This window comes from Chiloscyllium plagiosum, unplaced genomic scaffold (genome assembly GCF_037043375.1).
Source record: "Chiloscyllium plagiosum isolate Xiang-an unplaced genomic scaffold, Cpla_swu_hap1 HiC_scaffold_51, whole genome shotgun sequence".
NCBI classification, from domain to species: domain Eukaryota; kingdom Metazoa; phylum Chordata; class Chondrichthyes; order Orectolobiformes; family Hemiscylliidae; genus Chiloscyllium; species Chiloscyllium plagiosum.
The window spans coordinates 38,585,507-38,612,897 of NW_028270189.1; the positions used below are offsets into that span (position 1 = coordinate 38,585,507).

General features: G+C 45.1%; 1 long non-coding RNA gene across 1 annotated transcript; it reads right to left on the minus strand.

The window, feature by feature from the left end:
- LOC148135180 (uncharacterized) lies at positions 1–26,269 on the minus strand. Its single transcript, XR_015755497.1, has 3 exons — positions 26,144–26,269; positions 8,660–8,771; positions 1–163 (listed from the first exon to the last, which is right to left on the minus strand). It is a non-coding gene; the product is annotated as an uncharacterized LOC148135180 (long non-coding RNA).
- Between the last annotated feature and the right edge of the window lie 1,122 nt (positions 26,270–27,391).

The window sequence follows — 27,391 nt, forward strand, 5'->3', positions numbered from 1 at the left end:
GGTGCTGATTTCGCCCCTTCAGCTCTGCTGTTTCTCCAGCTCTGTGGTGCTCTCTCTCAGGTTCTCTCCCTTTGTGACTTCCAGGTAATGGTAGGCCTCAAGCCTCAGTTGAGATGTATAACATCCCATTGCACACTGGTCCCTCACAGGATCGCCGTTGTGCCTGGAAGACAGTGGAAAAGAGGATTAGACAGATCAGAGGGTGTTACAGTGATTGAGGGAGCTGTTGGGGATGGAACAGGTTATCTGGAGAGGTAGGCAGACCTGCAGTGTCTAAAGCAGGTTACTGGAAGATACAGGGAGGGTTGTAGGCACTGAGGGAAGCAAAAGAAGTAGAGAGATGGCGGCTTGTTGTTGATGGAGCCTTGTAGAGTCTAAAGGGATTTTTGTGAGCTGCTTACTGAGATGTGAAGACTTCAACAAATTCAAATTGACAGCCAGGGAGTGTTGATTGGCACTGGAGACTGTTGGATGTTACAGAGTTAGAAGACTCGCAGTAACTGGCGGGGGTGGGGGGGGGGGGGGGGGGTGGGTTACAGATATTTGAAGCACTCGTGGTGTTCAAGGACCCTCAGAACATAAGGAGGTACAGAGAATGGGAGCATTCTAAATAGTGGGATTGCAGGGGTTGGGAGAACTAGGATGGATGAGGAGGATGAAAAGTACCAATACAGCACAACCAGCCGCTGTAATTCACAGAGATTTAAGGAAGGGAACCTGTGCTGTCATTGAATACAGTTATATGGCGAGTTACAGGTACTGAGGGGTTACAAATTTAGAAAGGAAGAGGTTATGGGTGATCAGAAGTTTAAACAAGAATACAGAAATTTGAGAGATCACTAGCACAGATGGGAATGGAGGTGGTGAGACATTCTGATGAACAATAAGAGTTGTCAGCAGAGGAGGATGTCACATATACAGGAAGAGCTGCATTGTCTGTATGCAGTTACAGATGTGAGGAGTATTGCAGCGCCTGCTGGAGGGGACACAGATAACAACAGTTCCAATGGCTGGTGCAGTGGTTCAGGAAGGCAGCTCACCACCACCTTCTCAGGGCCAACTCCAAATCAACAATACATCCAGCAATGCTCATGACCACGAGTGAATAAATAAATAAATAAATAAAGTATCTACAAGCAGCACTGAGGTCACTCAGGCAGGCCCCTTCAGCAGCACTTCACAAACCCGGAGCAACTATACCCTGGAAGGACAGGAGCTCCAGGTGCATGGTAACATCAGCATTTCCAAGGTGCCCTCCAAGCCACGCTCCATCCTCCTAGCACTGTGTCTGTCCCTACACCTAAAGGACCGCAATGGGTGAGGAAGGCAGCTCCCCACCACCTTCTCCAGGGAATTACAAATGGGAAGGTAATGATGGCCAAGCAAGTGATGGCCACATCACATCAGTGAATTTGTACGAGGGAAACTCATGGACTGTTCATGACCCCTTTGCTTCCTCCACACATCCCACATTCCCATCTCGTTCTGTGTCAGCAACAAACATGGAAGCAGTAGATTTTGTTCATCTATCAAATGCATCGAATCCCTTTGTGAATAGTTGGGGGTCAAGCACTAATCCATTTATTCCCACTTAGTTTTCTGTTAAAGAATTCCCAATCCATGCCAGTACATTCCCTCCAATCCCACATTTGACAATTTTGCTTATCCACATCTTCAGTGGGACCTTGTTGAAAGGTTTCTGAAAACCCCGACAAACCATTCCTCTCTTTTATCTACACTGCTTTTTCCACAGCCAGACAGGAAAACAAACCCAGCAGGGTTTGTGAAATAAAATTTCAGTTTCAGAACAACATGCTTGGCATGGGTAGAGGATTGGCTGATTAGCAGAACACAGAGTAGGTATAAAGGGGTCGTTTTCACGATGGGTACTGGTGACGAGGGGAACTCCGCAGGGGTCAGTGTTGGGACCACACTGTACATGTTATACATTAACAGTCTGGACAAAGGATGTGAGTGGGTACAAGAACTAATTTTACACGAAAGAGCCCAGGATGAAATGTTTGTCATATGAGAAGCTGGTGAAGTCTCTGAGTCTGTACTTGATGAATTTTCAGAGTTGGCGGTGGCAGGATCTCATTCAAACTTACAGAATACTGAGGGGCCTAGATGGAGTGGAGGGGGTGGGGAGATGTTTTCACTGCTGGAGAGACCAGGGCTCAAGAGCACAGCTTCAGAGGGAAGGAACAACCCTTTAGAATGGAGATCTGGGGGAATTTATTCAGCCAGAGGGTGATGAATCTGTGGAACGGTTCCTACCGTAGGGAGGGTTATAGATGAGGGTGGCATTTACTGGATAGGGTACAAGAGCTGGAGAAGGTTATGGAGATGATTAGATGGATGGAGATACTAGAGGAGCTTACATTGACAGGGTGAGTGATAGTGAGGGGAGACTGTTACACAGACAGTGAGTCTTGCAGGAACTGGATTGGGAGAGTCACAGGCATTGGATTGGGTTCTACAGATCGGGAGTAATGCAGGGACCTGTTGGATTACACAGATAGGGTGGATTGTGGGGTCTCCACATGTTGAGAGGTTTTCAGGAAGAGGTTACACCAATTACACAGGGATGTTGGAGCTGTCGTAGTTTACAGAGTTTGGGATGTTTGGAGCTGTTTAATTGTTAGAGGGACATTTTTAGGGTCATTAATATGGAACGCAGAGGGAGAGTTTAGATTTTATTAGATTCCCTACAATATGGAAATGGCACTTCGGCCCAACACGTCCACACCAACTCTCCAAAGAGTAATCCACCCAGACACACTTCCCTCTGAATGACGCACCTAACGCTCGGTCAGTTTAGAATGGCCAATTTATCTGACCTGCACATCTTTGGACTGTGGGAGGAAACCCATGAAGACACAGAGACAATGTGCCAACTCCATACAGACAGTCACCCGAGGCTGGAATTGAATCTGCGTCTCTGGCGCTGTGAGGCAGCAGTGCTCACCACTGAACCACCCAAACTGCAGAGCTACACATAGAGAGGGTGTTCGAGGGGCAGGGAGGAGCACACTGAGATGGGAAGTGTTGCTGCAGCTGGAAAAGGGTCTGGAGGTGTTTACACAGATAAGGAATTGGGTCGGGATGGGAGATGGTTACAGAGGTCATGTGGTGCTATAGGCCAGGAGACAGGAATGGGATCTGGCCTGCAGAAGGTTACAGTGATGTCATGTTCTCTTGGGGCTTGGGGAAGGTACACAGGTGGGTATTTTGGTCCAGGCTGGAGGATTTTACAGAGACAGGGTGGACTGTAGTTATTGTGGAAAACTACAGAAATAGAGATTATTGTACTGAGTGCAGGATGCGGTTACTGAGATTGGGCAAGTTACCGAGTTTGGAGCAAATTATACATCGGGAGAGTCGTCAGCATTGGAGTAGGTTTCAAATAAACAGCAGGATTATGGGAGGGGTGGAGGTTACAGAAATTGGAACTTTTCTGGGAATTACAAGCATTCAAGACACTGGCACAGATGCGTTGGACCGAAAGGTATGTCTCCTTGCTGTATGACTATCACATGACAAGAGACAGTGTGAGAGGGGGAATATAGAACAGAAAGACTCCAGGTTTTATTACGACCTTCTTAAGGGAGGCCTGCTTTCCCCTCTGTTGTCCTGATCCTCACTAAGACAGCACAGGTCTGGATTGATAACTCTCAACTTCCTATACTGACATAGGAAGACTCAGTACAGCAGTGATGAAAGTAAACAAGAGTGTGTGGATTGCGTCTGGGCCCATCATGCTCTATATTCACCCTTCAACACTATATCAGTGTCATGTCTTCTGGACTAAACTTCGATCCCTTAAATTCGCTCTGCTCTGTTCACCTCGCTGCAGGATTTATTGAAGAAACTAGATCTCCCTGTCCTCCGGTTGACTAATTGCTTTCAATGAGATGATGAATGAAACACCCAGCAATTGGGAGGTTTATTGAGTCAGGAACATCCTGAGTACCTGCAGGAGAAATAGACAGAATGGGAAATTAGACTGATGCAGTGAGGGTTGCACAGGGAGAAGGGCGCTGAGTACCACAGAGGTCTGGAATATCCCAGTCTCCATCCATGGCCTGTGCTGCTGCGTCTCTCTGGAGTGGAGAGTTCTGTTGGCTCAGGGTCTGGAGTAACTACAAAAGCTGCAGTCACTGGCAGCAATTAGACTCTCACAGTGACAGATACCACATGGAGTGAGACTGAGTGATAGCATCAAATTGCAGGAAGGTATCAGGATCAAACCACGGTCAAGAAGAAGGGTTTTGATTCATGGTGCACTGGGATCAGTACTCAGGGATGAGGGAGCTGTCAGTGGGGCAGTGTTATTCTCACTAGACTGTTCATCCAGAATTTAATGACAGTGGCAGGGATACCCATCTGAATGCTCAATATCCTTTCAAGAACGAAATCTGCGATAGGCAGCTGGTCTGACCTACATATGACTCCAGACCCAGAGCAATAGGGTTGACTCTAAGCTGCCTTGTCTAATAGTCTCACAAGGCACTTGGCTCAATGGCAGCTCGGGGTGGTGGTGGGGTGGGGGGGGGGGGGGGGGGGGGGGGGGCGGGGGGGGGCATGAAATGCTGGCCAGCCAGAAACAGCAACATCCCATTGAGTGAATTGAAAACAACATCGTTGGGACCAGTGTCCTGGCAAATTATGTCGGTGGGTTTATGGACAGTGCTTTAATTGACAGAGAAGATGCAGCGACAGGGTTCAGGTGAAAGGAGCTTCCCAATTCCAAAGAGAAAAGGGGACACATTGGAACAGCATGGGAATGTGGCTGAAGACAAGCAGAAAGGAACAGGAAGGGACAGAGGTTAACTAAAACTGTACATCAGTGAATTAGGCTGTGACAGGACATTCTGGGAAAAAGTCAATTACAGTGTTCGTTTTTTTAGAATGAACAATGTATCTGTAATAAGGTAATAGACTTGTGACACCGAGATAAATAAGATTTAGTCACCAGGGAGATGTGGTTCGAGGAGAGGCAAAAGGCAGCACATAAATATTCAATCGTACCCATCCTTGAGGGGTCTCAGGGAGTGTAGGATGGGTAACCCTGAGAGTAATGGGTAACAAAGGCATAACAGAGAAAGCATGTGGCCTCAGATGATGCAGCTGAATCAGTCTGAATGCAGATTATGAGTAACTCGTGTCAAAAACACAAGCAAGAGAACAGTGGTTAGGCTGCCGAACAATATTTCATTGCTCAGCCCTGCTGCACATTCCAGTGAATTCCTGTGTAATGCAAAGGCAATGTGATAATTTTGGGAGACTTCAATCTTTGTCAAAAATGATATTCTCCGAACTCCTCTTCAAGTGTTTGTGTCAGTGTTTCTTTGAATAACACATTGTGTAAATGACCAGGGACGTGACTATCTCAGATCGACCGTTGGGTGATGAAGCTGAGTGAAGGAGTAATGTCACACTGAGATATCTTCTGGGAAATTGTAGTGTAGTGGAATTCAGCGAGATGATGGATTTTTAAAGTGACCATAAAGCACACCCTACAATCACAACCAAGCATGTGTTTGATGGGAGAATTGACCAAGGTAAACAGGGGAAACAGTGAAGTTTGTGGCTGGAAATGGACAGTGCTTTAATTGACAGAGAAGAGGCAGCGACAGGGTTCAGGTGAAAGGAGCTTCCCAAATCCAAAGAGAAAAGGGGACACATTGGAACAGCATGGGAATGTGGCTGAAGACAAGTAGAAAGGAACAGTGCAAAACATTTAGTCGTAGAGGTGTACAGCACAGAAATAGACTCTTCAGTCCATCTCGTTCACGCTGCCCACATACGCTAACATAATTTTGTCTCACTTGCCAGCACTTGGCCCAAATCGCCCTCAACCCTTCCTGTTCAGATACCCATCCAGATGCCTTTTAGATGCAGTAATAGTACCAGCCTCCACCACTTCCTCTAGCAGTTCATTGCATTCACGCATCACCCTCTGCCTGAAAAAGTTGCCCCGAAGGTTCCTTTTATTTATTTCCCTTCTCACCCTGAACCTAGGCCGTCCGGTTCTGGACTCCACTACCTCAGGGAAAAGACCTTGTCTGGTAAACCTATCCATGCCTCTCATGATTGTATAAATCTCTATATGGTCACCCCGCAGCCTCAAGTAGCCTCAGCCCATTCAACCTCTCCCTTTAGCTCAAATCTTCCAATCCTGGCAACATCTTTGTAAATCTTTTCTGAAACCTTGCAATTTATACAACATCCTTCCGGTGGGAGGAGACAAGAACTGCATGCAATATTCCAAAAATGGCTTATCCAATGTCCTGTACAGCCACAACATGACCTCCCAACTCCTCTACTCAGTGCTCTGATCAGTAAACGCAAGGAGAATAAACACCTTCTTCACTATCCTATTTACCTGGGATTATACTTTCAAGGAACTATGAACCTGGACTCCAAGGTCTCTTTGTTCAGTAACACTCCCTAGGACCTTACCACTCAGTGCACCAAGATCCTTCTGTATATCAATGTCCCTCAGTATCCTAACTTTCTTCTTGAATTTGACATGACCTCACACTTGTACAGATTACACTTAATTTGCAATTTCTTTGCACATCTTTCCAACTGATCAGTAACCTCCTGCAACCTTGGATCTCCTTGCTCATTCACCCAACTCCACCAATTTTCATATCCTCTGCAATAATTACCTTTGTGACTTCCTTTCGTTTCAATTGTGTGAGAATGTGTAACCAGACGGCAGAAAATCCCAGCAAGAGCTCACCCATTTAAGATGGAGATGAGGAGGAATGTCTTCACTCAGAGGGTAGGGAATCTGTGGGAATTCCTGACTGCAGGGGGCTGTCGAGGCTGGCTCATTAAGAATATTGACAGCAGAGATGGTCAGATGTTAATGGATCAGGGAAACAAGGGTTTTGTGGAAAAGGCAGGAATGTAGAGTTGGAGAGTATCAGGTCAGTCATGATCTGATTGAAGGGCAGAGCATCCTCAATGGGCCAAATGGCCTCATTCTACTCCGACATCTTATGGTCTTAACTCAAACTCAATATCTGCATTATCACACTATGGGTCTTTCCTCACAAAACTCCTCTAAAATGGGACGATTGGATATTTATTATTACACAGCATTTGAAATCCAATGGACAATTTTGTTGCTGGCTCCTTGATATGATGTTATAGAAAACCATCTCGTATACAATCCAGGATTCCATCCATTACAGCCCTGATCCTCATTAGTTATCCAGTCGGGATGGAGACCACTGTCACACACAGTTACTGTACTGCCCTTGCTACAAGTACATTCAGTGTCCTGACTGTAACCATATTGACATTCCCATCACTGGTTGATTCCTTTAAAGGAATTCCAGCCAATGACTGCTGCAGCTGCTTGTTCATTCCCAGCTCCATCCAAATAGACTCCAAATTTTGATCTTCAGTTCCACGTGGCTATCTCATTAATGCATTAACCTCATCCTTTCTTCACAACTTGTTGGATTTTTGCCTATCCTGCCTAGATCCCAACAACCCTTCAATATTCCCTTCCCAGCGATGGTCATTCTTCAGCTCCATCTCCAGAATGACGATTCCAGCATATCTGTTCACTGTCATTCCATCTGCCTTATGGCGAATGCAGGGTGTCATTCCTCAGTAGTGGGGGGGGGGGGGGGGTTGAACGGATGGATAGAGGTTACAGAGACAGGGAGGCTTACAGGGACTCGAGGATTTTCGAGCGAAATCTGGGCAGTAATGTTCATGGGAGAAAGGGGTTTGCGGATTGGAGGAATTTACAGAGGTAGAGGGAGCTGGATTAGATTCTGGAGATAGGGATAGGGATGGATATAGGGAGAGGCAGGCAGACTGAGAGGCACAGACAGGGAGTCTTCAGTAGGAGATTATTGTGTATATTGACAGAGATATGGAAGGTTGTAGTGACTGCAGATGTTTACAGATATAAGAAGGCTTCTAGGTTCTGGACGCTGCACAGATAGGAAGGCAATGGAGAATGCCAGGTTACTGGGCTGGAGACAGTTACACAAATGGGGAGGGTTGCACAAAATGAAAGAGGTTCCTGTGGTTGGGAGGGTTGGTGGGGAGAGGGCGAGGTTTAAATAGATTAAGATCGAAGATTAGTAGAACAATAAGGAGGTTACGATTTTTTTCACAGGTAAGGAAGGGTTGTAAGAGCTGGAGAAGTTTACCCAGATAGGGATGGATGGAGAGGTTAGAGATAAAACACATTTACATGGAGGGTGGCATTGGTCGGAGGAGCTTACAGGGATAGACAGGGCTCGGCAATTACAGGGATGAAGGAATTTAGTATCTACTGGACAAGTTTAGGAATTAGGGTGTCAGGGATTGGAGAACCTGACAGAGACAGACAGCATTGTGTGTACTAGAGGAGATTCCAAATAGAGGAAGGATTATCGTGACTGTAGTATATTACAGAGATCACTAATAGAGTATGTGCCAAGACTGATGCCTGGGACCTCCTGTGCAGTCTCAGGGAGTTCCAGTACAGCAGACGTGACAGCAGGGCCCTCACAATATGGTGGGAATGAAGCCTAGAATGTTGCTGTTCCTCGCCCAACATTATAACTCTGTCCTGTGTTCCAGGTCTGAATAACGAAGGCCACTACCTCCACCCTGTGCTGTTTACTATGATTGATCTTACCAGCTGTAGGATTTACTGAAGGCTCCAGATCTCCCTCTCCATCTCTCTCTGACTGACCAAGTGTCTTCAATGAGGTGATGGATGAGACAGGAGTTAGAAACGTCCTGATTACCTGCATGAGACATAAATAGACAGAATGGGAAATTAGACTGATGCAGTGAGGATAACTCATGTCGAGTAGCACTGAGTCCAGCAGAGATCACAAAAATCCAAGTCTCCATCCCTGGTCCGTACTGTTGCGGATTGGAGGATTCTTTTGGCTCTGGATCCGGAGGAGCTATAAGAGTGAGAGACGCTGATAGGAGCAGCAATTAGACCCACACAGTGAGGGATACCAAATGGAGACAGACTGAGTGATATCACCAGAGATTTCAGGATCAAACCATAGTGTCAGAAGAAGTGGGTCTGATGCAGTGGGCACTGCTACCAGTACTCAGGGAGGAGTCAGCTATTTTATTGAGATGGTTCAGTGCTGGGATCAGTGTGTGTCCTGGGCAATCATATGACCAGGACAATGTAGTCTGCTTTAAACTGACACAGACAAGGAGGGACAGGGCTCATCTGAAAGGAAATTCCCAATTCCATGGAGAAATGATCAAATATTGAAACATGGGGCTGAGGCTGAGGAAAAACAGGAAGAAACAGGAAGAGACTAAGTTTAACTAAAACTATACATCAGCAGATAGGTTTGTGACAGGAATTTGTGATTTAAAAGTAAATTACTATTTCGTAATTTGAATGCACGAAGCATTTGTAATAAGGGATATGCTGGTGCGACTGTGATTTCTATCTAATCACCATCAGGGAGACGTGGTCACAGGGTGAACAAAAGGTGGGGCATTAATATTCACGGCTACACAACATTGTGGAAAGTCAGGCAGAGTGGGAAGGAGAATGGGGAACTCTCATCGTTAGGGATAACAATGGGATTATATGTGACCTCAGATTATCAATCATTAGGAAACCAAATTCTGGGTAATAAGAGTCAGAACACAGAAGGTGAAGGGCAGTGTTAAGGCCCCATTACAGCATTACATTGTGAGGCATGGCATTGGACAGGGAATTATTGGAATTTGAAACAAAGACAGTAGGACAACTGAAAGGGGATTCAACTTCCCTATCTCACCATCTCATTGGCGGTGGGTCACAAACCAGGCTGACTCTCTCCCTCTCTCAGGGGAGTCTGTGTGTTGCTGTACAGGCCAACGTGACCTTCCACACTTGGGGCAGAAGGTGGCCGTGGGATGGGAATGGGGATGGGTGAGACGTTGGTGTGACAGCGCGCTCCTTGTGCTGTTTTGTCCTGGATTCCCCTTTTTCTCTGGGTCTCTGACTGTACAAGTCCAGCTCTGGTGCAACACTGTGTATTTCTCCACTTGCTATTCCTAAACTCACTGGCCCACTCTCAGATAATCCTCTTCACTGTCCACTTTACCACCACTTCCAGTCTCACTCACAAACTTGCCAACCATGACTCCTGTATTATCATCCAAACCGTTCATATAAATGATGCACAACAGTGACCCAGCACTGGACCCCATGACACACCGTTGGTCACAGGCCTTCAGTTTGAGCAGCAACTCTCTATGAGCATGCTCTGTCTCTTACCGTCAATCCAATTTTGTTTCCAGTTGGTGAGTGATCCCTGGTTATGTGTGATCTAAACTTATTAACCAGTCTGCCGTGCAGAACCTTGTCAAAGGCCTTGTTAAAGTTAATGTGGACATCGTCCACTGCTCTGCCTTGCTCTATCACTTTTCTACCTCCACAAGCACTCAATCCAGTTTGTGAGACATGGTTTCCCGTGCACAAGGCCATGCTGACCATCGCTGATCCATCCTTGCCTTTCCAAATGCATGATGATCCTTTCTCTCAGAATCTCCTCCAACAACTTACCCCCCTCTTCCATCAGTCTCACTGGTCTGTAGTGGCTGTTGATGATACAAATATTCCTGTGAGGTGCCCTGTAAATTCCTCCCGAGCTTCTCACGGAGCGCTGGGATACATCTGATCATGTCCCAAGGTTTTATCAACCTCCTTTCATTTTAAACCATCCTGTTATCCAATGTGAACATCAATATTTATTGAACTAAATGAACTTTAAACCTGAAGTCTTTTCCCTCCCTCGTATGTGCCTCTGGACATCCTGAATAGGAAACTTGCTCTCGATGGCTAATGTATTTTCCCTGACTTTTTGATGTTCCCTTTCTTAGTCAGAGTCCCAACCTCCTGCTAAACTAGTTTAAACCTTCCAGGCTAACACGAGCAAATCTTCCCGCAGAGATACTGGTGCCCCTCTGGTTCAAGTCTAACCCATCCACCCCAACTCCCCCCCCGGCCCCCCCATACAGGTCACCTCTACCCCAGAAGAGATCCCAATGATCCAAAAACTGAAAACCCTGCCCCCTCCAACACCTCCTCAGGCATACATCCACCCCCCGGCCTATCTTTCTATGTCTATCCTCACTGGGGCATGTGGCACTAGGAGTAATCCAGAGATCACTGCCCTTGAGGTCTGCTTTTTAACTTCTTAGCTAATGCCTGATACTCATTTCATAGGACCCCCATCCCATTGTGTTCATGAAGAGGGAGTAGTGAAGACAGCAAGTCCAGCGAATACAGATCAGGCGATATCGTGAGTTTGATGAAGAAAACACAGTGCAATAAAACCAGGTGAAGCCATTCACAAGGATAGGGAGTGCAACGGGGTCCTTAGAAATGGCTGTGAAATATCCTTGTCAGATACTATGAAGGAAAAGCCACAAGGTACTTTGTCAGAATAGTTAGAATAAAAGGGTAACTGAGGAAAGGGTGAGGCCTATTAAAAACCAAAGAAACAATCTGTGCATGGAGCCAGAGGAAGTAGGTGAGGTCTTCAATGAATACTTCCCATCTGTATTCATGCAGGAGAAAGACATTGTAGCCGGGGATTTCAGACGGGATGGTAAGGTTCTATAACATTTTAAGATCAATAAGGAGGAGGAACTAAATATTTTCACTGGCATAAAAAGGTGGAGAAATCCCCAGTGCCCAATGAAATGTATCCAGGCTGCTATGGGAGGTAAGAGAGGAGATTGCTGGGCCCTGGTGGATATCTTTAATACTTTGCTGGCAACAGGTGAAGTGCCGAATGACTGGAGGATCGGTAATGTGGTTCATTTGTTCAGGAAGAGCAGCAGGGATAGGCCAGGTAATTACAGAGCAGGTAGTCTGACAGCAGGAGGGAGGGAAATTATTGGAAACCCCTGAGGATGACTTGCAAATGCAAGGATCAACTCTGATTAGTCATCACGGATTTGGTAGAGGAAGATACTGTAGGAGGAATTCAGCTTAGTTTTTTGAAATGGTGTCTACAAACCCCGAAGGGGGCCGTGCAGATGATGTGGGTTACATGGAGTCATTAAGGCCTTTGACAAGTTCCCACATGGAAGGCTGGTCCAAAAGGGAAGAGCCCATGGGATCCAAGACAAGTTGGTAATTTGGATACAAAATTGGTGGATAATCTTTTTCGTGTTTGAAATTGTTTCACCAGTGGGAGTACCACAGGGATCTGTGCAGAAACGATCGCTGGTTATTCTGGGGAATAATAACTTCGATGTGAAAGCAGAAGGTATCATTAGTCGGTTTGCAGATGACATGGAAGGTGAGGGATGTTGTTCACAGTGAGGGGGATGGTCTCAGGCTACAGTCTGATGACGATCAGATGATAATCTGAGCAGAGTTTAGTTCTGATCAATGTGAGGTCATACCCTGTGGGAGGTACGAAAAGCGAAGGACAGACATAATGAATGCTTGGACCTTGTGGAATGGTGAGGAACACAGGGACCTGAGTGGACAACCCAAAGATCCCTGAAGGTGTCAGCACAGGTGGACCGGGTGGGGAAGGCACCTGAATTAGGAGCGGGAGGGGGACCCACATCCTGATGGGGCGAATTACTGGAGCTGCTTGAGAGGATATAATCTAATCTGGTAGGGTATTGTATCTTAAACAGTCGTAAAGCCAGAAAGAAGATTGAGGCTGGTTCACAAGTTAAAGAGAGCCATTTCAAGTGATAAGGCAGGCAAAAACATAGCAGGGAATGGGGAAAAACTGATGATTAAACTGCATTTATTTCAATGCAAGGGGCCTGACAGCTAAGGAAGATGAACTCAGGACATGGATTAGAACATGGGACTGGGATATTATAGTTATTACAGAAACACAGCTGAGGGAGGGGCAGGACTGGCAGTTCATTGTTTCAATGTAGAGGGACGGCAGGAAGCATCGAAGGGGAGGCAAGAGAGGACGCGTGGTGATGGGTTTTGATTGCATGAATCATCCCAGCAGTACTTAGAGAGGATATTCCTGTGGGATCACCCAGTGAAGCTATGTTAGTGGAACAGAGAAATAAGAATGGGTCATCACTTCGATTTGATTGTCCTACTAATCCCTAATAACAAGTGGCAAACTGAGGAACAAATATGTCGGGAGATATCAAATGTCAATCATAATAATAGGGCTGTTATGGTAGGGTTTTTTTTTAACTTTCCATCTTAGACCAGGACTGCCAGTGTTCAGCGTTTGCAGGGGAGGAATTTGGTAATTGATTTCCAGTAAACTTGCAATCAATATATAAATGGCCTGAAAACAGAATTGGGCAAAACCTGACCTCCCTTTGGGAAACAAGGTCGGGAAAGGGACGGAGGTGTTAGTGGGAAAGCATTTTGCCAAAGTGACCACAGTTCTATTAGTTTGGAGGCAGCGATGGAAAAGGACAGGCCTGGTCCACAAGTTCAAGTTATAAAATGGGGCCAGACTAATCTTGATAATATTAGCCAGGAACTCTCAAAAGGTGATTGGGGAGTCTATTTGCAGGGAAAGGGAAGTTTGGCAAGTGAGAATATTTTAAACATGAGATAAATTGAGCGATCACCACCAGCATGTGCCTGTTTATGTGCAGGTCAATACTGACAGCATTCAGAAACACTGGCTGTCTACTGAGGGTCTAGTCAAGGAAAAGGGGGCACATGTCAGGTATAGCCAGCTGGATCAACGGGATCCCTGAGGATCACAGGGGCTGTAGGATGGAAATCAGGAATGCAAAAAGAGGACATGAAATCGCCTCGGCAAAGAATGATGAGTAAAATCCAAAACTGATTTTAGATAATATAGATACAATAAGAGTAAACGATTAACTTGGGACAATGTAGGGGCCCTTAAAGATCAATGAAGCCGTCGATGTGCATGACTTCTGGATATGGCTAAGATCCTAAACAATTTGTTCATTCTAGGACTTACTGTGCACCAAGATTGGGGAACTCAGATTACTACATTACAACACAATTGGAGTACTCTGTGCAATTCTAGTCTCCCTGCTGTCAGAAGGATGTTGTGAACTTGAAAGGGTTTGGAAAAGATTAATAAGAGGTTTCCAGGGTTGTTGCTGAATAGGTTGGGGCAATTTTCCCTGGAGCATCGGAGACTGAGGGGTGAACCTACAGACATTTATATAAACATGTTTATATACATTTACCCCTTCACCTAACACTATGGGCAATTTAGCATAGCCAATTCACCTAACCTGCACATTTTGGACTGTGGGAGGAAACTGGAACACCCGTAGGAAACCCACACAGACAGTTGGCTGAGGCAGGAATTGAACCCGGGTTTCTGGTGCTGTGAGGAAGCAGTGCTAACCACTGTGCCATCATGCCACCCCAAGCAGGGGAGTGGAGAAATCCTGGTAGTTATAGACCCGTGAGCTTTACTTTGATTCTGGGTAAACTGTTGGAAAGGCTTGTAGGGGATAGGATTTATAATCATCTGGAGATGAGTTAGTTGATTAGGGATAGTCAAAACGGTTTTATGAGGGGCAGGTCGTGCCCTCACAAACCTTATTGAGTTCTTTAAGAAGGTAAACAAAGAGATGGATGAGGGTAAAGCACTTGATGTGGTGTATATGTATTTCAGTCAGGCTTTTGTTTAAGATTCCCCGTGGTAGGCGATTGTCGATAATACGGAGGCATGGGATTGTGGGTGATTTTGCAGTTTGGATCAGAAATTGGCGCACTGAAAGAAGGCAGAGGGTAGTGGTTGATGGGAAATATCGATCCTGGAGTTCTGTTACTGGTGGGTACTTCCAGGATGTGTTTTGGATCCACTGTTGCTGTCAAATAAATAAATGGCCTAAATGAGGGCATTGAAGGATGGGTTAATAAATTTGCAGAAGACACTAAGGTCGGTAGAGTTGTGGATAGTGACGAAGGGTGTTGTAGGTTACAGAAAAGTTCAGATAAGCTGCACAGCTGGACTGAAAGCTCGCAAATGGAATTTAATATGGAAAGGTGTGAGGCGATTCACTCTGGAGGGAGTAACAGGAAAAAAGGGTACTAGGATAATGGTAAGATTGTTGGTAGTGTAGATGAACAGAGAGATCTCTATGTCCATGTACAGAGATCATTAAAAGTTTCCACCTAGGTTTATGGATTTTTTAAGAAGGCATTCAGTGTGTGAGCTTGTCTTGGTAGAGGGATTGAGTTTCTGAACCATTAGATCATGCTGCAGCTATACAAACTTCTGAGTGTGGCCACATTTGTTCACACTGCATTACCGGATGGATGTGTAAGTTTAGAAATGATTCAGAGGAGATTTACTAGGAAGTTACCCGGTATGGAAGGAAGGTCTTATGAGGAAAGGCTGAGGGACTTTAAGCTGTTTTTGTTCAAAAGAATGTGTTTGAGGTCAATTAATTGAGACATATAAGATAATCAGCAGGTGAGATGGGTTGGACAGTGAGAGCCTTTTCTCTTGGATGGCGATGCCTACCACAAGGGGAGATAGCTTTACATTGAGGTAGATATTAACATGAATAAATAGATATGGGACAGATGCCAGAGGTAGGTTTTTTACTCAGATTAGCCGGGGCATGGAATGCATAGCCTGCAACAGTGGTAGACTCGCCAATTTGAAGGGGATTTAAACGGTCATTGGATAAACATATGGACAAGAATTGGAATAGTGTTGGTTACTTGGGCTTCAGATTGGTTCCACACGTTGGTGCAAAATCGAAGGCCGAAGGCCTGTAATGCGCTGTCATGTTCTGTGTTCCAGTGGGCATAAATATGAGATGGGAGACGAAAGACATAAAAGCAATTTTAGGAGAAAAGTTTCCACACAGAGGATGGTGCAGTTATGGAATAAATGTTCAGGGGAAGTGGTAGAGAAATGTTCAATTTGGGGGGGGGAGGAGAAGTTTGAAGGGATACGGGTCAAATGCAGGGAAACGCGACTCATTCATGGACACTGGTCAGCATGGACTAGTTTGGTTAAAGGAAAAGTTTCCGTGCTGCATGGCTCGGTCTCCAGTTACTGGAGGAGGAGACTACCGAGATAAGGCATGTTGTGGACACTGAAGCAATTTACAGCGATAGTGATGGTAGTCCGGAATTCAGTACATTTCAAATATGTGGAGGGAAAATCGGGCTAGGAGGAGATTACAGAGATAGGAACTGTTATAGGAGTTACAAATTATTGAAGACACTGCTGAATAAGCCATGCCATAGATACAGTATTACAGAGTAGTGAGTCTTAGTACAACAGAACTTACAGCAGGAGTGGTGATTGAGCGTGTGGTATGTGTGAACTGTGCTCCCCATCGAGCACTGTATCTGTGTCATGTCCTGTTAGCCGATATTTGGAGCCCTCTCATTGCTCTCTGCTCTGTGCACTGAGTGATCTTACCTCACTGCAGGATAAATTGAAGGTTCCAGATCTCCCTGCCCTTTGTCTCTCTGGCTGACCAACCATTTTCAATGTGGTGATGGACGAGACACCCAGCAGTTGGGCAGTCTACTGAGTCAGGACCTTCCTGAGTACCTCCAGGAGACAGAGAAATAGAGAGAGACAGAGAAATAGAGAGAGACAGAGAGAGAGAGACAGAGAGAGAGAGAGAGACAGAGAGAGACAGAGAGAGACAGAGAGAGACAGAGAGAGACAGAGAGAGACAGAGAGAGACAGAGAGAGACAGAGAGAGAGAGACAGAGAGAGACAGACAGAGAGAGAGAGATAGTAAGTGATATCACCAGAGTACTGGAAGATATCAGGATCACATAATTATGTTGGAAGAACAGGTTTCGCTTCATCATGCACTGGTATAAGTCAGGAATGAGCAACGTGTGAGCAGGCGAAGTGATGGCCGAGTGGTATTATTGCTAGAGCATGTATCCCAAACCTCAGCTAATGTTCAAGGAGGCAGGTTGGAATCCCACCATCTGAAATGGTGGAATTTGAAATCAATAATTTTAAAAATAGTAATTAACAAACCACAAATAAGTATGAGACCATTGCTGATGTACAAATAAACCCAAAAACTTGTCCTTTCGAGAAAGACATCTGCCCATCCTGACGTGGTCTGCACGACATCCCCACAACAAAGTGTGTGCTTCTCAAAGACCCTCTGAAATGGCCGAGCAAGCAACTCAGATCAAGGGCAACTAGGGCTGGGCAAGAAAGGCTGGTCAGCCAGAGACACCCACATCCCATGCCTGATTTAATAAATAATCCATTAGGATGGTCCCACTGGAAATGTTCTGGGATCAGTGTCCTGGCCGATCATGTCAGTAGGTTTATGGACAGGGCTGAAAATGTGTTGCTGGAGAAGCGCAGCAGGTCAGGCAGCATCCAGGGAACAGGAGAATCAACGTTTCAGGCATAAGCCCTTCTTCAGAAATCTTATGCCCTAAACGTCGATTCTCCTGTTCCCTGATGCTGCCTGACCTGCTGCGCTTCTCCAGCAACACATTTTCAGCTCTGATCTCCAGCATCTGCAGACCTCACTTTCTCCTTATGGACAGGGCTTTCAACTGACAGAGAGGATGCAGGGACAGGCTTCAGGTGAAAGGAGCTTTCTAAATCCAGAGAGAAAACGTGGAGCAGCGGAACAGTATGGGAATGTGGCTGAAGACAAACAGAACGGAACAGGATAGGACAGAGTTAAACTAAAATTGTACATCAGCGAATAGATTTGTGACAGAAAATTGTGGGAAAGAGTAAGTTGTGTTTTATTTTGAAGGGACAAGGTCGCTGTAATAAGGAAGATGGATTTGAGACACAGAGATAAAAGAGATTTAGACAGCTGGGAGACATGAATACAGGATGAACAAAAATACTCAGTGATTCACAATCTTGTGGAAACTCAGGCAAAACGGACAACACTAACAATAATGGATAACAAAGGCATTACAGAGAAAGCATTTGGCCTCAGATGATGAAGTAGAGTCAGTCTGAATATAAATTCTGGCTACAACTTGCCAAGGACAAAAGTAACAGAACAGTTTTAGCAACCGAACAGCATTCCATTGCTCATCACTGCATTACACAGGAACTCATTGACATTTTTTAACAAGGGCATTGTGATAATTTTGCAAAACTTCAATACTTGTATAATCTGAGACAATCACACGGGCAGCATTGATATTGGAAGAGGATTTCGGACAATTTTTTTCAGTGTTGCTTTGAAAAACACATTGTGCAACTGTTAAGGGACATAACTATTGCAGAGGGACCGTGTAATGAAACTTAGTGAATGAGTAATGTCACCTGCAGAGATCCTTCGGGAAATTGTGATAAAGTGCAGTTTAAAGAAATATAAAGTTTTAAAGTGAATCACAGAAAGGACAAGCTACAACTAGAAACAAAAAATAGCCAATTATATGAGTTTGAGAGGAGAACTGACCAAAGTAAACACGCTCAACAGACTGAAATATGTGGCTGGAAATGAACAGTGGAAAACATTTGAAGGGACAATGCAAAATACTCAACAAAAGGACATTCAATTGAAACAGTAAAAACCTCAGCAAGAAATTCCCACTGATCCCTGACTCAGGACAAAAGAGATCATACTAGATTATGAGGCTGAGAAGATCACCAAAAAGTACTTAAAATCCTGAAATGAGAGTGTGTTTTAGGAGTAAATGTTAATGCATTGCAATGGGTCTGCTCGCAGGAGGATGGCTGTGGGAAGGGGAGCCACGGTCAGGGTTCATTGACATGATAGGAACAGGGAGAGGTGAAGGTGCTGGAGGTGGTCAGAGTGTTACAGAGAGTGGTCAGGGTGTTACAAAGCCAGGACGGATTGCTGCAGCTGGAGGAGTTTGCAGAGGTAGGGAGTGACATAGGTATTTTTATTTGTTCATTCATGGGATGTGGGTGTCACTGCCTGGACTAACATTCTTTGACGCTGTGCTAATTACCCAGAGGGTAGCTCAGAGTCAGCCATATTGCTGTGGGTCTGGAGTCACATGTTAGAATATTTGATGTCCTTCCCTAAAGGAGGTTAGTGAACTAGATGAGTTCTTCCTACTGATCAACAACGTTTTAATGGTGGCCCCACCAATGTCTTTTACAGCCACAACATGACATCCCAACACTTACTCTCAATGCTCTACCCAATGAAGGTAACCATCCCAAACACCTGCTTCACCAGCCTGTCTACCTGTGACACCACATTCAAAGAACTGTGTACATGGGTCACTGGGTCACTGACTGACAACAATACCCAGGGGCCGAGCATTAACTGTACAATTCCCACCCTGGTTTGTTTCACCAAAATGGAACACTTCACATTTATTTAATTAAACTCCATCTGCTATTCTTCAGCCCACTATCCCAGCAGTACTGTTCATCCTGTTGTATCATAGATACCTTCTTCACTGTCCACTTTACCACCAAAAACCTTACTTACCAGGAAACCAATATTCCCATCCAAACCATTTATCCAAATAACAAACAACAGGGGACCCACTACACCGCTGGTCACATGCATCCAGTCAGAAAAAACAACATGTATCCCATCACCCTCTGTCTCATACCATCAGGCCAATTTTGTATCCAGTTCTCTCGTTCCTCCTGAATGCCATATCCTTTTTGCAATGATCTGAGCTTATTACCCAGTTTATCAGACAGAACATAGAACACAGAACAGTCCAGCCCAAGACCCTTCGGCCATGACTTCAAGCCAATGTTTTATCCAACTGTAAGATCAAACTAACTGACATACCCTTCATTTTACTATTATCCATGTGTCTATCCAAGAGTCTATTAAATGTTTCGAAAGTATCTAATTTTACTACCACCTTTGACAGTGCATTCCAACCACCTACCATTCTCTATGCTCTTATCCATCCTCCAATCACCTTAAAATTATGCCGCCTTGTAATAGCCATTTATTCCATAGGAGGAAAAGTCTCTAACTATTCACTCACTCTGTGCCCCGCATCACCTTGTTCACGGAACAGGAGAATCGACATTTCGGGCATAAGACTTTCTTCAGGATTCCAGAAGAAGGGCTTATGCCCGAAACGTCGATTCTCCTGTTCCCTGGATGCTGCCCGATCTGCTGCGCTGTTCCAGCAACACATTTTCAGCTCTGATCTCCAGCATCTGCGGACCTCACTTTCTCCATCACCTTGTTCACCTCTACCAGTTCACCTTACCCCCTTCTTCACTCCCATGAGAAAAGCCTTAGCTCCCTCAAACTTTTTTAGTAAGAACTGCCCTCCATTCCAGGCAGCATTCTGGTACATCTCCTGTGTACACTCTCTAAAACTTGCACATCCTTCCTGTAAACAGGGGACCAGAACTGAACACAATATTCCAAGTGTGGTCTCACCAGGATGCTATAAACATGCAGTAAAACCTTCCGGCTCTTAAAATCAATCCCCTTCTAAGGGGAGCCAACACAACATATGCCTTTTTAACAACCCTACCAACGTGCGTGGCGATTTTGAGGGATCTATGGACACGGACCCCATGATCTCTCTGTTCCTCCGCACTGCCAAGTATTCTGCCTTTCACCCCGTATTCTGTATTCAAATTCGACCTTCCAGGATGAATCACTACACACTTTTCCAGATTGGACTCCATCTGCCACTTCCAGCCCAGCTCTGCGTCCTGTCAATCTCCCATTGCAACCTACAACAACCCTCCACATTACCCACCACTCCATCAACCTTCATGTGATTGGCAAACTTACTAACCCACTCTCCAACATTCACATCCAAGTCATTTACAAAAATCACAAAGAGCAAAGTCCCAGAGCCGATTGTTACAGAACACCACTAGTCACTGAGCTCCAGGCTCAATACTGTCCATCTGCCGCCACCCTGTGTCTTCTCTGGGCCATCCAATCCTGTATCCAGACAGACAGATTTCCCTGTATCCCAATCATCCTTTTCTGAATGATCCATCAACGTATTCTGTCATATCCTCAAAGAATTCAATAAGATTTTTGAGGCATGACCTGACCCCTCACAAACCCATTCTGACTGTCACTAATGTAACTATGGTTTTCCAAGTAGTCATAAATCCTGCCTTTAGGGTCCTCGTCAATAATCTGCACACCACAGACATTAGACCAAATCTGTAATCCCCAGAATTCTACCTCCGTAACATGGCCTGGACTCTACAAATCTTCTCTCCTGTGCCATGTTCCCCAGAAGGGCACTGAAGGGTGGTAAGTGTTACAGAGATAGGGACGGATATCAGGACAGGAGGATTTTGCAGACATTAGGAGGGTTGCAGTACCAAAAGGAGGCTTCAGTAGTTGTGAGGTTTCATGTTGATGAAGGCATTTGAGGAGGGAGGGAGGGAGGATTGTAGGGAAATGAGAGGTTTCACAGTTTAATTGCTTTGTTAGGACTGTAAGAGGTTCCTGAGTTGGGGAGGGTGTAAGCACTGGTGGATATTACATAAACATGTGGTTTTAGTTGCAATGCAGGAAGAGGATTCAGGAGGCTGGAGAGTATGGGGTCTGAATGAGGTTATACAAATGGGAAGGGTTGTCAGGATTGCAGCTGTTTACAGAGACAGCAATGGTCTGATCTGGAGCAGAGGACCCAGATTGGGAGGGATATGGGAACTGGAGGTGGTTTGACAGGGAGGGAGGACCATAGGCCCACAGGAGGTTACAGAAATATGGAGTGCTGTAGGGCTGACGGATTCATGGAGTTGGGAATGTTGGGAGGGATAGAAAAATTTACAGGGATAAGGATGCTTGTAGGACAGGGCTGGATTACACAGACAGTGACTGTTTTAGGGAACTGACCAGATTACAGAGATAAAGAGGTTTGTATCATCTGGCGAAACAAACAGAGATATGGAGGGTCATCGTGACTAAAGATATTTACAGATATAGGAAGGCTTAGGTTCTAGGGGTTATTTAGACATGGAGGCTGTGGAATCTGGATTGGTTTTTGAGAGATTGGGGTAGCAAGTTTGGTTGGAGACAGTTTCACAGATAAGAGAGCATTGCACAAACAGGAGGAAGTTCCTGCGGTAGGGAGGGTTCGAGTGGAGAGTGATGTTTAAACAGATAGGGGTAAGAGCTGGAGAAGGTTATGGAGATGGGTAAATGGATGGAGATACAGGAGGAGCTTACATTGACAGGGTGGGTGATATGTTTCAAGGTGGAGATGCTACAGGAAGGATCGAAGGGGAGGCAAGAGAGGACGTGTGGTGGTGGGGTTTTCATTGCATGAATCATTACATCAGTACCGAGAGAGGATATTCCTGTAGGATCACCCAGTGACGCTATGTTAGTGGAACTGAGAAATAAGAATGGGTCATCACTCTGACACGATTGTCCTAATGACCCCGAATAATCCGTGGCAGACTGAGGAACAAACATATCAGGAGATCTCAAATATCAATCATAATAATAGGGCTGTTATGGTTGGGGTTTTTAAACTTTCCAAACCGAGACTGGGACTGCCAGTGTTCACTGTCTGCAAGGGAGGAATTTGGTAATTGTGTTCCAGAAAACTCCCAATCCATATGTAAATGGCCTGAAAAGAGAAAGCGGGAAAACCTGACATCCCCTTGGGAAACAAGGTAGGGAAAGGGACTGAGGTGTGAGTGGGAAAGCATTTTGCCAAAGTGACCCAAGCCTATTAGTTTGAAAATAGCGATGGAAAAGGACAGGGCAGGTCCACAGGTTCAAGTTATAAAATGGGGCCAGACTAATCTTGATAATATTAGCCAGGAACTCTCAAAAGGTGATTGGGGAGTCTATTTGCAGGGAAAGGGAAGTCTGGCAAGTGAGAATATTTTAAAACTGAGATAAATTGAGCGATCACCACCAGCATGTTCCTGTTTGTGTGCAGGTCAATGCTGACAGCATTAGAAAACATTGGCTCTCTATTGAGGATCTGGTCAGGTATAGCCAGCTGGATCAAGGGAATCCCTAAGGATCACAGGGACTTCAGGAACACACTTTGGGTAGAAATCAGGAATGCAGAAAGGTTACATGAAATAGCCTCAGCAGAGAATGATAAGGAGAATCCAAAAGTGATTGTATAAATATATTAAGAGTAAAAGAGTAACTCGAGACAAAATAGTGTCCCTTAAAGATCAATGAGACCATTGGTGTGTGGAACCGCAGGATATGGCTAAGACCTTAAACACATTTTTTACTCCAGAACTTATTGTGGACAAAGACTGGGGAACTCAGGGAACAAGAGTCATACATTAGACCACATTTGGAGTTCCCTGCAATTCCAGTATCCCCGCTATCGGAAGAATGTTGTGAAAGTTGAAAATGTTCAGAAAAGATTAACAAGATGTTGCCAGGATTGTTGCTGAATAAGATGGGGTTATTTTCCCTGGAGCATCGGAGACTGAGTGGTAACCTGACAGAGGTTTATATAAACATGAGGGGTATGGATTGGGTAAACAGTCAAGGTCTTTTCCCAAGAGTTGGAGAGTCTAAATCTAGAGTGCATAGGTTTAAGGTGGAAGGGGAAAGGTTTAAACGGCACTGAAGGGACAGCTTTTTTATGCACACGGTGATGTGTATATGGAATGAGCTGAGAGAGAAAGTAGCAGATACTGATACTATGACAACATTTAAAAGGTATCTGGATGGGTATATGAATAATAAGGGTTTAGAGGTACATGGGCCAAATGCTGGTAAATGGGATGGATTTATTTCGATCTTCTGGTCAGCATGGATGAGTTGGACCAAAGGGTCTGTTTCCATGCTGCCCATCTCTAAAAAGATTGCATGTTATAGAAGAGGTGGTGCTGTAGATTTTACAACACAAAGGAATGGAAAGCCCCAGGACCTGATTAAGTGTATCACAGGACATTGTGCGACGCGATGGAAGGAATTGTGGAGCCGCGAGCAAAGATATTTTTACCATTGACAGCCATGTGTGATGTGCTGGAAAGGCTGGAGGGTGGCAAAGTGGGCAGTGAAGGAGGTTTTTTGAGATTACAAAGCGATCTTGATGAAATGGGTGAATGGGCTGAAAAACTGTAGATGATATTCAATCTGAATAAATGCGAGGTAGTGCATTTTCTAAAACAAACAAGGGTAGAGCTTATACAACTAATGTTCGGGTCTCGGTTAGTGTTTTAGAGCAGAGGGACCTCCGGGTTCAGGTACATAAATCTTGAAGCTTGCATCACAGGATGGATAAGGCAATGCTTGGCATGCCTGACTATTGCTCAGTCCATTGAGTGGAGGATTTGGGACGTCATGTTGAGATTGTGCAGACATTTATGAGGCCTCTTCTGCACTACTCTGTCGAATTCTGGTCGCCTAGTTATAGGGAGGATATGAGTAAGCTGCAGGGGTTCAGCAGAGATTTACCAGGATATTGTTGGATATGGAAGGCTTGAGTTCTGAAAAATGGCTGGATAGGCTGAGTCTTTTTTCACTGGGGCCTGGAGTTTGAGATGTAATGTTATAAGAGCTTATTTTAAAAAATGAGATATAGATCGATTGAATGGTAGTTGCCTTTTCCGCAGGATGGGGGAGTCTCAAGAGGAGGGACCACATTTTTAAGGTTAGAAGAGAGAGATGTTCAAAAAAAAAAAGACATGGGGGCAAATTGTTACAGAGAGGGTGTTTTGATTGTGGAATGATCTTCCTGAGGAAGGGTGGACGTGGTTAAAATTACACCGTTTAAAAGACAGAGATAGTAAACAAATATTTTGCATCAGTTTTTGCTGGGGAAAATGATATGGAAGATATAGAATGTAGGGAAATAGATGGTGACACCTTGCAAAATGTCCATATTACAGAGGAGCAAGTGCTGGATGTCTTGAAATGCATAAAGGTGGATAAATTCCCAGGACCTGATCAGGTGTACACTCGAACTGTGTGGGAAGCTAGAGAAGCGATTACTGGGCCTTTTGTTGACATATGTCTTTCGTCGATAGTCACAGATGAGGTGCCGGAAGACTGGAGGTCGGACAACGTGGTGCCACTGTTCAAGAAGAGTGGTAAGGACAGGGGAATCCTGAGGGAGGATGTACATGTATTTGGAAAAACAAGAAATGATTAGAGATAGAGATTTGTGCGTGGTAGATCATGTCTCACAAACTTGATTGAGTTTTTTGAAGAAGTATCAAAGAGGATTGAAGAGGGCTGAGCGGTAGATGTGATCTATATGGACTTCAGTAAGGCATTCGACAAGGTTCCCAATGGGAGACTGATTAGCAAGATTCTATCTCATGGAATGCAGGGAGAACTAGCTATTTGGATACAGAACTGGCTCAAAGGTAGAAGACAGAGGGTGGTGGTTGAGGTTTGCTTAATAGTCTGGAGGCCTGTAACCAGTGGAGTGCCACAAGGATTGGGCCTAAGAATGGTGAATAGCCAAGGGTAAGGGAGTCCAAAACTCAAGAGTACAAACGGGACGTGAGAGAGCAAAGATTTAAAGAGGGAGCTGAGGGGCAACATTATCCACAGAGGATGGCGCACAGACAGAACAGACTGCCAGGGGCACATGGGAGAAACAAGAACAATGACAACATGGAAAATACATTTGGGCAAATACTTGGAGAGGAGAAGGTTTGAAGATGAAGGGCCGAACGCAGGCAAATGAGACTCATTCATTATAGAAAACATGGAGAGCATTGAGGAGTTGTACCACAGGTTCTGTTTCCGTGCTGTATCACTCTGTATCCAGTTAAAGAGGATTACAGTACCGAAATAAAGCATGTTGTAGATACTGAAGCAAGTTACAGCGATAGGGACGGTAGTCTGGAATGCAATACATTTCAAATATGTGGAGGACAGTCGGGAAGGGAAATAGTTATAGGGACAGGAACTATTATAGGAGTTAAAAATGACTGATGACGCTGGTGCACAAGCCATGCCATAGGCACAGAGATGCAGAGTAGTGAGTCTTAGCACAGTGATGGAGGGAGAACACAGAACAGAAAGATCCCAGGCAGCATTCCCAAACTCTCGTTGGAGACCTGCTTTCCCCTCTGTTGTCCTGATGCTCACTAAGACAGCACAGGCCTGGATTGATAACTATGAACTCCCCATGCTGTTTCAGTGCAACGTAAATTAAAGTAGAGGCGGTGATTGAGTCTGGGGTGTGTCTGTATTGTACTGTGCTTCCCCCTCTAGCACTGTATGTATGTCATGTCCTGTTAGCGATGTTCGGAGCCCTGTCATTGCTCTCTGCTCTGTGCACTCTGAGTGATCTTACCTCACTGCAGGATTTATTGAAGACTCCACATCTCCCTGCCCTTTGTCTCTCTGGCTGACCAACCATCTTCAATGAGGTGTTGACGAGATCCCCAGAAATTGGGAGGTCTATTGAGTCAGGAACTTTTTGAATACCTACAGGAGACAGAGAAATAGACATAATAGAAAATTAGACTGATGCAGTGAGGGTTACACATGGAGAATGGAAATGAGCCCCTTAGATATCTGGAAAATCCCAAACTCCATCCCTGGCCTGTGCTGTTGCGTCTCTCTGGAATGGAGAATTCTGTTGGCCCAGAATCTGGAGTAACTTGAAGAGCGGGAGGCGCAGATAGAGGCAGCAATTAGACCCACACAGTGAGGGATACCACATGGAGAGAGACTGAGTGATATCACCAGAGTGCTGCAAGACTTCAGGATCACACACTCATGTTGGAAGAATGGGTTTAGCCTCATATTGCTCTGGTATCAGTACTCAGGGATGAGCAAACAGTGAGCAAAATGAAGTGATGGGGAGTTCTTGCTAAAACGATGCAAGGTACAAGTCAGACCACACCTAGATGATAATAACAGTTTGTGTGCCCTAAGGAAAGACATTCTTGTATTGGAGGCAGGCCAGGGAAGGTTCACTCGGCTGATCCTGGAGATGGCGAGATTTTCCAATGAGAAGAGGTGGAGTAGATTGCCCTTGAACCTATTGGGTTTTGAAGAATGGGAGAGAAATTGAATGAAACATCCAGGATTCGGAAGATCTTTGACAGGTTAGATGTCGTTAAGTTAGAAAATCGATCAGTATAGCAGAGTAATAGACCCTTCGGCCCACCAAGACTGTGCTGACCATGATGCAATTCTAAACTTATCCCATCTGCCTGCACTTGGGCGATATCCCTCTATTCTCTGCCTGTTGATGTTTCTGTCTAAATGCCCTTCAAATGTTTGCTCTCGTTGCTACCTCTCCCGCCTCCTGAGCAGCTTCTACCCTCTCGGTAAAGACAACTGGCCTCATTCATCTCACTTAAAACTTCTCACTCTCACCTTAAACAGATGCGCCCTAGTATTTGACACTTCTACATTGGAAGGAGGATTCCAACTATCCACACTATTCACGCCTCTCCTAATGCTGTATAACAGTATCTGGTCACCCCTCAGTCCCGATATTCTCGCAAAACAATCCAACTGCATCCAACCTCCTTACAGTAAACACATTCACATCCAGGCCATATTCTGCCAACCCTCTGTTGCAACCTCC